Here is a 12,786-nt window from a genome sequence, read left to right on the forward strand (position 1 = left end):
TATAGTCAATTTGATCATGCTCTGAGATTGAATCACCTACTGCAAGAAGCGAGCTTGCAATTGCCTTGATTCGGAGCACGAATTCAGTGATTGAATGATTACCTTTTTTGGTGGATTTGAGCTCCACTCTTAGCTGACGAACCCTAGCTTGCATTTGAGCATTGGAAAATTTGTGAATCTTGTCTCAGACTTCATAGGAATGCTTGCATAATATTTTCAACACTAAACTACTGTTACATTAAGTACCTCTATTTATACAATAACAAAAACAATGTATTCTAACTACATTTACACGAAGTATCTCCATTACATGGTTTTGACTAGCTCGCTTAATAGAGAGATATCTCTAACAGTTTGCATTCTTTCAATCTTATCCCTCATTTAAATTCTCATTAATACTTTATTTATTTAATTAAAAAAAATATTTATTTAATTAAAAATTGGATTTTATGAAAATTTAATTTTTGAATTACATACCGTTTGATATCAATTTATTAACACAACATTTTGACAAATTTACTATATATTACTATAATAATATAGAACAAGGTCAATGGATAGTAATTAATATATCCTATAAACAAAGTCTTTAAGAACAATATTCTAGCTATCATGTAGTCAACTTATAACGGTATATTTTGTTTATCTTCCCCTTTGGCAGGGGTGAATGCAGTATTTTGCATGTGATATTTTGGTAGCAAACAAACAAGATATTACTAATTAGTTAACATGCTTTGCACCATAAATATACAATAGCTGCGCGTGCCAAGTTCAGGTATGACTTAAAGCGCATCATGCAAAACATGTTCTGTTATTTACGGCCACAAACAATCATAATATGACGCTGGTGTGTGTGTGTATATATATATATATATATATATATATATATATATATATATATATATATATATATATATATATATATATATATATATATATATATATATATATATATATATATATATATATATATATATATACACCAATTGTTTACACTAACACCGTATTTCAATACATACTATGCATAAGTTTTATTTTTTTAATAATTTATTTTTTCTTGATTTTTGTAAAAAAAAAAATGTCATTTGATAATACTACTAAAAATAAGATATTTGGTTTCAAGATTTTACATCAGGTATTAAGATAATTGATGTTAAAAATATTTGTAAAAGGATTTTACATCAGGTATTTAAATCAAATGATGGGAAAAAAAATTGATTTAGTGATTTTACATCAGGTATTTAATTCAAATGATGAGAAAAATAATGCGGTGGCAAACTTGTAATTAAAATGAAAATAGGTTATAAGGGCTTTTCCATCGGTGGAAAAAGAAACTGATGGGAAAAGTGGTCCGCTCTCACCCTTCGCACCGGGCCTTGGTTTGACTGATGGGAAAAGCTGCCCACCGAGGGCGTTTACATCGGGCCATTGTTGCATCGATGGGAAAAGTGGCCCATCTTACATCGGCCCAATACAGAAACCGATGGAAAAAGTCCCATTCTCAAATAAACCCTAACCCCTTTTCCAAACCCAAACATATTTTTGTTTCTTTTTGTTTCATCGTTGCGCCGTACCTTCTTTCTTTTCCTTCCATTGTTGCGCCGTACCTTCTTTCTCACCACCTAGCCGCCGGTCTAACACACTCTCGCGCCAGCCGCCGACCACCCCATCTCAGCGCCGTCCTTCTTCCTCGCTCACGCTGCGCCGTCACGCTGCAGCGCCGTCACCCTCCTCTCACGCTGCATCGCGCCGTCGCCCAATCTCAGTGTCACCACCACTCCACCGTCACCCTTCTCGCGCCGTCACCACCACTTGTTGCCTCCTCTTTCTAAGGTAACCATCACATTATCATTATTTTGCTAGCTACTAAGTTTTTGAGTTTGTTTGTTTGATTTTGATATATATATATATATATATATATATATATATATATATATATATATATATATATATATATATATATATATATATATATATATATATATATATATATATATATATATGCATGTTAGCAATATAGATGAAATACAATAGCCTTCTTTGATTTTGATATACATGCTTTGTTTGATTTTGATTTTGATATATATTTTTTGTTGTGTTGTCTTCTTTGTGTTAACAATTGTTAGAACCAATTTCTTTGTTGATATATATTTATTTTTTATTGGAATAATGTTAATTTAACTTTATGGATTCTTTAGTGTGTATAACATATCTATGTTCTTAACTTATGTGAATTACATGATGTTTAATCAATTTTTCGTTTGAATTTCATTGTTGTTAAATTAAACCTAAAACTGGATTGAAATCGAAATTTAGGATCTTACCATATAAGGTTGTGTTTGGAGGATGAAATTTGAGGGGGAGAAGGTACTTTTTGCCAGATGTAAAAAGTACTTTTCGCCCGATGTAAAAGATACTTTTCGCCCGATGTAAAAAGTACTTTCTGCACTAGTGTAAAGGTATAAGGTGTAAAATATAGTGTAAAAAACCCAGTGTATAAATAACACATCTCATATATATATATATATATATATATATATATATATATATATATATATATATATATATATATATATATATATATATATATATATATACTCCTCATCTTACAAACCGGTTTTGTAAGGATGAGTTAGGTCAAACTCTAATATATTATCAAAGTCTATCGATCGTATCATGAGCCGCCCACCGTTAATATCCATGCACCAAGCCAAAAAAAAAGTATTGGGCGTGAGGGGGTGTATTAGGAAGATCCCAAAAGTCGTACATTGGTTGGAGATAGAACATTGAAAGAGTATGTATAGACGGACACTCCTCATCTTACAATCCGGTTTTGTAAGGATGAGTTAGGTCAAACTCTAATAGTAAGTGCAGAAGACTTACTTCAAATCTTAACCATTGTTTTTCATTAATCTAATGACTTTAATTGATCATTTAATCCAATTATTTTTGGAAATATTTTTCTATGTAAAAATTAATTAAAACAGTTCGATTAATGATAATCAATAGTTAATATTTGGAGTAACTCTTCTACACTTACTCTTGGAGTAAATATATCTCTTATTCAATCTAATGATTAAAAATAATAAATAATTAAATGTGGAGAGAGAAAACTATTACTTATTATTTTTAACCATTAAATTGAAAAGAATTAATTGTCAAGATGTGGAGTAAGTTATAATAACTTACTCCTCGAGTAAATATATCTCATATATATATATATATATATATATATATATATATATATATATATATATATATATATATATATATATATATATATATATATATATATATATATATATATATATATATATATATATATATATTGTGTTTGAATCAAATGGCATCAAAGTTTCAAATTTAGTAATATGACATATCTGATAACTCTTTACTGCATATCCGTATAACAAAATTTACCGTTGGATTAAAATTTAAGATCAATTAAAAATCATTTGATATGATAAAGATAATGATTAAAATTTGCCATTTTGGTTAAGTTTTGTAAGACGTTAGCTTTTATGCGTCTCATTAAAACCTTCAAAATTAACGCCTTATAAAACATCATTAAAACTTTCAAAATTAACGTCTTACAAAACATCATTAAAACCTTTAAAATTATTACAAAACATCATTAAAATCGTTATTTTTGATCATTCTCTTTAACATATCAAATGATTTCGATTGATGTTAAATTTTATAGACACTAGCGTTCACGTGTCCCTCTGCCCGCTTTAATTATTTTAATTATTTATAAAATAAAATAAAAAATGAAATGAAAGAGATATGAAAACCTCCATATAACCGTTAGTAAAAGGGAAGTTAAAATTAAAAACAAAAATTGAAATGATTAGAAGAAAAATAGGCTACACCAAAATCATTTCTTACCTTTATATATAGTTATGTGTTCAAGTGTCCGTCTGTCCTTTTTAATTATTTTAATCATTTATAAAATAAAATAAAAATGAAAGAAAAGAGATATGAAAACCGTCATATAACCATTAGTAAAAGAGAAGTTAAAATTAAAAACAAAAATTGAAAAGAGTATGATTAGAAGAAAAATAGGCTACACCAAAATCACTTTTTAAAGTTATAGATGATATATATAATAACAACTTTCAATCTATAGATAAATTTTATATACCATAAAGAATTATCAAAAATATCATGTTAAAAAAAATGTAAAGAATTTAAAAAAATCATCTATTATTTAAATAAAGATTTAGGTGAGTCTTCATTTTGAATTAAATTATTGTACTATATCGGAAACCTTCTTCCATTTGTGGTATTCTCTGAATCATTCCTCAATATCTCTTACTTTTTTTTTCTTCTCTTTTACCCATATTGGTATTTAAGATTTTGCAAATATACACACACTGCACTACTTCTTCACTTTCCAATTTTTCACTGTATCTACTTCAGATGTAAAGATCTAAGACCAGCAATGTCTCACTAATGATATTCGCAATATTTCAACCAAAGAACACGTTTTTCTTTATTTAATTTATCTAATTTTTGTTAAAGTTTATGATTTATAATATCAAATTGTTATGCAAGTTTCTTCTTTTATGATGGATGCGTATTTTTATTTTTACTTATTTAATTTTATTTGATGTTAACTCAATTTGGTTTTTATTTTAAAGTTTAAAAATTTAGGTTATGGTGAGAAGTTATTTTGTGATACAGATAAAAGTCTCAAAATTTTATTACAGTTGATATAATAATATGAAGAAAGTTAAATTAATTAAAAAAATTATAAGTTCTATTTTAAAGAGATCCACGGAGTTCTCTTGAAGATAAAGATAAGTTAGAATTTTTGTAGAATAGTAGAGAAAACTCTAGAGAGTGATTTATAGCTATTAGATTAAGTTTGTGGTAGAAAAATTCTAGTCGTTGATTTAGAAATGCCATTAGTCTAAATAGAGGTGATGTACTTGAGTTTGTATCAAGTCAAAATTATAAACACTCAATAATACAAATAGCCTTCCCTTTTCCAAACATTTCATATCCTCTCCTAAATACTTAAACACTTTCTCCACCTACCAGAAATTTTCTTCTAACAAATTGGTCTCAGAGCCATGAGATCCAACAGAGGAGGAGAGTTCACTTGAAACGAATTCCTGAAGTATTGTGAAAACACACCGACATTCTACAACAACTGACGGTGCCAAGACCCCCCCCCCCCCAACAAAATGGAGTAGAAGAGAGAAAGAACAAGGCACGACCGAGAAGATCATGTGAGCAAAGACGACCAAAGAAGCATGAGAGAAGCTTCGAACCTCTTACAAGGGAACCGATCAAGTGGAGATAATCAATGGTACCTTAATATCAGTGTTCCTTTCCAAGTCTCGATTCTCACAAAGGGAAGCTACAACAATTGGAGTCTAAGATTGGTGGCTTTCGTTGGCGCACACAACGTGTGGGAGATAATACAGAAAGGCCTTGTCGACCCAGAGAATGAAGGCACTCCATCTCAAACACAAAAGGATAGTTTGAGAGACTCAAGTAAGAGAGACAAGAAGGATATTTGTCTAATCTATTAAGGATTAGATAAAGATGTCATTTCGACTGATGATAGTCTTTCCTGTATCAAGACTATATAACTTGTAGCCTTTTGAGTTGTCCTCGTAATCAATGAAGATGTACTTTTTGCTTTTGTCATCCAATTTGCTTATTTTCTCGTTCGGTCCATGAGTGTGAGCTATGCTCCCAAAGACTCTTAGATGGGAAATCTCAAGCTTTCTTCCGCTCTGGGCTTCTTGTGGTGTTTTTCCCAACACACTTCTTGTCGGATACCGTTTAATAGATAGATCACACACGCAACAACTTCTGCACATAGCTCCTTTGGTAGTCTCTTGTTTTTTTAGCATGATCCTCGCCATCTTAAGGATTATTCTGTTCTTTCTCTCTACTAATCCATTTTATTGAGGGGATCTTGGCACCGTCAGTTATCGCCGAATGTCATTCTATTCACAATACAAAGAGGAGTCGAAGCTTTGGCATCTTCGATTTGGGCATCTCAATTTTGGAAGATTAAAGTTGCTCTCTAAGAAGGAAATGGTTAGAGGATTGCTTTACATAAACCACCCCAATCAAGTACGTGAAGGAAGTCTACTTGGAAAGTAGTTCAAAATGATTTTTCCTAAGGAGTCGAGCTTAAGGCAAAAGTTGTTTGAGCTCATACAAACAGATGTGTGTGGTGCGAGCAAGCCATGATCACTCGGTAAAATTAGATACTTCCTTCTCTTTATTGATGATTTTTCAATAAAATCATGGGTGTACTTTTTGAAGGAGAAACCAGAAGCGTTTAAAAATTTCAAAAAGTTTAAAGACCATATTGAGAAGGAAAGTTGCCTTGTGATCAAATCCATGAGATCCGACAGAGGTGGAGAGTTCACTTCAAACAAATTCCAGAAGTACTATGAAGATAATGACATTCGACGACAATTGGAGGTGCCAAGATCCCCCAACAAAATGGAGTAGTAGAGAGAAAAAAAGGGACAATCCTTGAGATGGATAGGAGCATGCTAAAAAGAAAGAGACTACCAAAGGAATTATGGATAGAAGATGTTACACGATCTATCTGTCAAACCGACCTCCAACAAGAAACAGGTTGGAAAAAACACCTCAAGAAGTCTAGAGTGGAAGAAAGCCTGAAGTCTTTGGAAGAATAGCTCACGCAATTGTACCGAACGAGAAAAGAAGAAAATTGGATGAAAAAAGAGAAAAGTGCATCTTCATTGGTTACAAAGGCAACTCCAAAGGGTACAAGGTCTATAGTCCTGATATAGGGAAGACTATCATCAGTCAAAATTTTGTCTTTGATGAAGAAAGAGAATGGGATTAGAGATCGATTAATGAAGACTACTACTCCTTTCTACAATTTGAAGAAGATGGTGTGGAACCAGAGAAAACAAGAAAAGTTCCTACTACCCCGCTGAATTCACTGACCCAGTGTTCTGAATAAGAAAGCTTATGTGAAAGGACTCCTCACATTATAAGTTTGCAAGAGATTTACAAGGTAACTGGAAATCAAGACAATCTTACTCTTTTTTTCTATTTTCAAATTGCGAGCCCATAAACTTCCAAGAAGCATTGGAGAAGAAGAGTTGGAGAATTTCCATTGACAAAGATATCAAGGTGATGAAGATGAACGACACATGAGAGTTAACCTCACTTCCAAATGGGCACAAGGCGGTCGGTATGAAATGGGTGTATAAAGCAAAAAAAACTCCAGTGGAGTAGTTGAAAGATATAAGGCAAGATAGGTGGAAAAAAGGTACAGTCAAAGAGCTAACATCGACTATGAAAAGGTATTCCCTCCATTTGCTCGATTAGAAACTGTTAGGCTAATCATTTTATTGGCAGCTTAAAACAAGTTGAAGATACATCAAATGGATGTCAAGTCAACCTTCTTAAATGGGGTCCTTAACGAAAAAGTCTATATTGAGCAACCACAAGGCTACGAGTTCAAGGGAGAAGAAGAAAAGGTCTTAAAGCTAAAAAAGGAACTCTACGAGTTGAAACAAGCTCCAAGAGCTTGGAATGCTCAAATTGACAAGTATTTTCAGGAGAAGAACTTCATCAAGTGTCCATATGAACACACGTTGTATATAAAAATGCAAGGTGGAGATATTTTGATTGGGTGCTTCTCTGTAGATGACTTGATCTTCCCGGGGAACAACACAACCATGTTTGAAGAGTTAAAGAAAGAGATGACAAAGGAGTTCGAGATGACCGACATTATATTCATTGAAGTGAAACGAGAAGATTATGGAGTCCTATTCACTCTGGAAGGCTACGCTAAAAAGGTACTCGAGAAGTTCAAGATGGATGACGTCGCAATTCCAGTTAGCACGCCAATGGAATATGGAATCAAGTTGTCAAAACACGAGGAAGGAGAAAGAGTGGATCCATCACCATTTAGGAGCTTGGTTGGAAGCTTACGATATTTAACATGCATGAGGCCTGTCATCTTATATGCGGTTGGAGTTTTTAGTCGATACATGGAGCATCCAACAACAACTCGTTTAAAGGCGGCAAAGAGGATTCTTCGCTACATCAAAGGTACAACAAACTTAGGCTTGTAATATTCCATTTCTAATGATTATAAGCTCGTTGGATATAGCGATAGCTAGGGATGAGAATAAGTCAGTCCAGTCTACATGGGCCAATACTCTAACCTATTTAAGGCCAGAGCAGACCTACTTAATAAATAGGCTAGGCTTTAACTTTTTTAAAAACCTGTTTAATTAAATATGTCATACTTTGGCGATTAAAAAAAACTATTAAGTCTTGTAGATCTATGGAGCTCTCTATAAAATAAGGATAAGTTAAGATTTTTTTAGAATAATAGAGAAAATTCTAGAGAGTGATTTATATTTTATAGCCATTAGATTAAGTTTTTGGTAGAAAAATCCTAATAATTAATTTAAGAACGTCATTGTATAAATAAAGAGAATATCTCAATCCACCTCATAATACTCTTTGACAACTGACAAAATTTCATTTTTACTCCTTGCTTCTGGAGGTGTATCTCTGGAAGCACTTTTTTTATTTAACATTGAATTCTTCCGCAGATGCATCTATAGAACCATTTAAACAACGTAAAAAAAAAAGGTCCCGTAGATGAATCTACGGGACAATTCAACGTTAAATAAAGAAAAAAGTATTTCCGTCCCTTTTTGGAGAAAGCTCATTTGCCAACTGAGCCAACCCTTTGAGATTTGGAAAGACGTATTTGATTGAGTCGTTTTCAATTAGCTTATGGAAAGGGATGGAAAACTAGCAATAAATAAAAACATTATTACACTAATTAATATTTATGTTCTCAACTCTCCTCTAACTTTGACACATTGTTTTTCTGTTTCTTTCTATCATAACTCAATCAACTCTCTACAATGACATGAGAATTTCATAAACTATAAATCCACTGATTGGAATTGGGAGGTTTCTGTTTTTCCTAGTTTTTTTAGTGGCAAATAAAATATATTAAAAAATAAAAACATTATTACACACGGTTATATGTAGCAACAGTATTTAATATTTATGTTCTCATTTTGCTTCAACTTGGCCCATTGTGTTTCTCTATTATAACTCTATCAACTCTATCATAACTCAACCATATGTCTTGGAATATTTTTATATATTATTAATATTATAATAGTGAACATATACATTTTAACTATATATATTAGTTATTAAGTACTTTAAATAATTAAGTGATTAAATTAAAATTAAAAAGTTAATTAAATTTTATTTAAAAATTGATTAATTAAATATGAATTTAAATATGAGTGGATGTCAGAATAATTCATTTTAAAATAATGAAAAAATTTAATTGCATATCACTCTATTAATAAATTATGATTTCAAATATAACAGATATTAGACGATGTCAACTTATCTAGTGGGTGGTTTGAATGGATCCCTAGTTTAAAAATGACCTTTTAAAACAAATTTTGAAAATTATAAAAGCTATGATAAGTGTTAAGGGCCAAATTATATTTATATTTAATAGTATTTTGTACTCTTTTTACTTGGTTTTATTGAATTTTCATGCCAAAACCCTAGATTTAGTGTAAATATTTAATTTTTAGCTTAATCTTGTAAATATCTTGTAGTTTGATTAATTTCACTTTATTCTAGCATCCTTTATTCCATGTCTGCCCTTAGAAAACCAGTAGAATTATTCGATCTTTTTTCCTTTAGCCGGGTTCTCCTGTGTTTTAGTTTGAGTTCCTTTCAGTAGACCACTGCAGTCATGCCTCAGCCCGACATTGACAGCCTTGAAATAAATAAAATAACATTAAAATAATAAATAGGAGAACTTATTGTGCTCCAAGCTAATTTCTTGTAAAACAACTAAAAAGCCATAAGATCATAAATATAATCTAGTTAACTAATAATAACCCAGAAGATTAGGGTATGTATTAACTCGCAAAATGTGTATTAACAAGGGCCGAATTATGTTTATATTCAATAGTATTTGGTGGCCCTTTTCAATTGGTTTTATTGAAGTTTCATGTCAAAATTCTAGATTTAGTGTAAATACTTTTTTTTAGCTTAATCTTGTAAATATCTTGTATTTTGATCAATTTCCCTTTATTTTGTAGGTTTCCTTGCATGTTTGAAGCTTTGGACACTTAAAGGCAAAATAACAAGCTTCAAAATGTATTTTTTTATGGAAATCAACATTTGGAAGCGTGCTAAGCGAGCCATAGCACTTTGAGAAGCTTTTGGCAGTAAGAAGCGTGCTAAGCACCCTTTAATGGGATAAGCGGGATTTGTGACAGTTTAACATCTTTTGTATCGTGACCGCGCTAAACGTGCTCTGACGGGGGCTTCGCGCAATCTGCTTTTTCAGCCCCCTTTAAATAGATGTGCTCTAGATATTTTGGGGTTACTCTCTCATTTTCTGATAAAAAACACTCTCCAAAACCAGCAAAACTCATGATCAATATTTTGGAGCATCAATCTCTTTCTCCTTTACTTGTGAAGCAAGCTACCATGATGTGTAGCTAAACTCCTTGTGTCAAGATTAGAGGTAGTTAACCAATATAATATGTATTTATTTTTATCTTTTTAAAATGAACAAGTTAATAATCAGTATAGATGATTCTCTTTGCTTTTATTGTTGTATCTTTGGTTTGAATCTTTATTGACAAATATCTTTCAAGTTTTGACCGAATATTTTCATTTACCAACTCTAAATGCTAGACATATATTTGGCGTTGGTATTCTAAGCTTTAAGATTATTGGATTGTTTAATTGGTTGCGATATCATCTATTAACAATACGATACTATTTCACAATATTGGTTAGACATTAACGGTACTGACGTGTGATACATGATTATATCGATTAAAACAAGTTCATATGCTAGATTATTAAAATATATATGAAATAGGTTGATGAATCTAATCTTGACATGTCTTTCTTACCGTTAAAATTCGAATCTTTTATTGTTTTTACTTGATTAATGCAAACAACACTTTTCGAAACAAAAACCCTCATGAAACTTAACTTAGTAGCAAAAGAAACTGTGGAACGGCGGTAGTATCACACCAAATCATGTGGAGACAATACACCATACTTTTGAAAACCCTAATTTACATTTCATCAGTAAGCATAAGGTTTGGCCTAGATCAATTAAGTCATCTAAACTGAACCGATTATTGAAAACTCTCATATGCGCACAATTATAAGATATGGATAACAATGATAAGCGAGTTGATACACATAATTCTCAATCAATATTTTTAATAAGCTTATTATGGTAACCTATCTTCAATTAAAATATTAAGAAAAAAGTAAATTGACAAATTATCAAAGACCTGGCTTGCGATTAATTTTTTAGATTTTCCTTTCAAGTTTGCTGATATCAAAAACCTCTGACGATCACTTATATTATAAGGCAATCAACAAATCAATTTAGCTTTCAAACAATCAAGGAAAATTCTATACGAATCGATTACTTTACCTATGTATTTAACAATTTGATTATGAAAAGTAAATGAAAGAGAGATAGAGAGAGGGGACACAAGGAGTTATTTAGGCAATTCACCGATCGTTCTTGCTACAACTACGCCTGCCCCTAATTTCAATTTGGAATTGAGATATCAATCTTAATATGCAAAAAATGGTTTACAAGAGATGTGTAGAAATCTAACCCTACAAACCCTATGTTTGATTTTGATCCTTGCACTTCTCTTCCCTTGATGTGAGTTTGATCAAGTCATCCAACAAACACCAACTGATTCATCGTCTCGCGTTACCCTTTTGCAAGAAACCACTTTTTTTCAAAGCTTTCACTTGATCGAATCCAAATTGCAAGTTGTTGTCACCCAAGATTACAAATTAATTCACCATCTCACGCTACTCCTTTGCAAAGAACCCCCACATTCTTCAAATCTTGCACTCGATTGAATCCAATTGTATAACTCTAGTCGAAACCCCCAAATCAACACATTGATCTTGAAGGAGAAACCCTCACAGTTTTACCATGAAACCCGCAAATATTCTCAACCCAATTACCCGGTACACCTACCTAAATTGGACGTTATCAACCTAGTCTAGAGGGCACCCAAACAAAAAATGATTATGTGTAGTTTGATTGTGTGTATGCATAGATGGAAGGTTGAAGACAAAGAGTAATATTTGTATGTGTTTATAGTTTCCTCAAAATTGAAATGATGCATGAATGATGTATTTATAGTAGTGCAAGTTGGAGGCAAAAAGAATGCTTAGAAATTGAAAAAATATGCAATTTTTAGAAAATCAGCTACATGTGTCAACACTTATAAGTCATGTGTAGATTCATATAATAGCATATGTTGACACATATCAAGTCATGTTTCAACTGGTATGTAACAGAGGCTACAGACTTTAAAACGGCAGCACATGTGTTGACCTGAAATACGTATGTGTCGGCACATAATAGTAATTTTGAGAGCATGTGTCGCCCTGAAAAGTTGTATGTGTCGCCACATGCAAACAAAAGCTATAGGATTCATCATTGAAGTACTTGTGACAACCTGAACCACGTATGCGTCGACACCTGCACTTGTGTTTTAAGCAAAATTTGATTTTTAAAACTTGCAACTGATTTTTAATGCCTTGTAACAGATTTTTGATGCATGATACCTTTTCTAAACATGTTCTAAGTGCATTCTAAGATCCCTAATGCAAAAGTACACATAACGACTCGGAGATACCGTCCAATGTACAAAAATGCTAAGGTTTTCCTAAGTTTTGACATCATGCAAAACATCTAATGGGAAAATG

Source organism: Vicia villosa, linkage group LG4, assembly GCF_029867415.1.
Source record: "Vicia villosa cultivar HV-30 ecotype Madison, WI linkage group LG4, Vvil1.0, whole genome shotgun sequence".
Taxonomy (NCBI): Eukaryota; Viridiplantae; Streptophyta; class Magnoliopsida; order Fabales; family Fabaceae; genus Vicia; species Vicia villosa.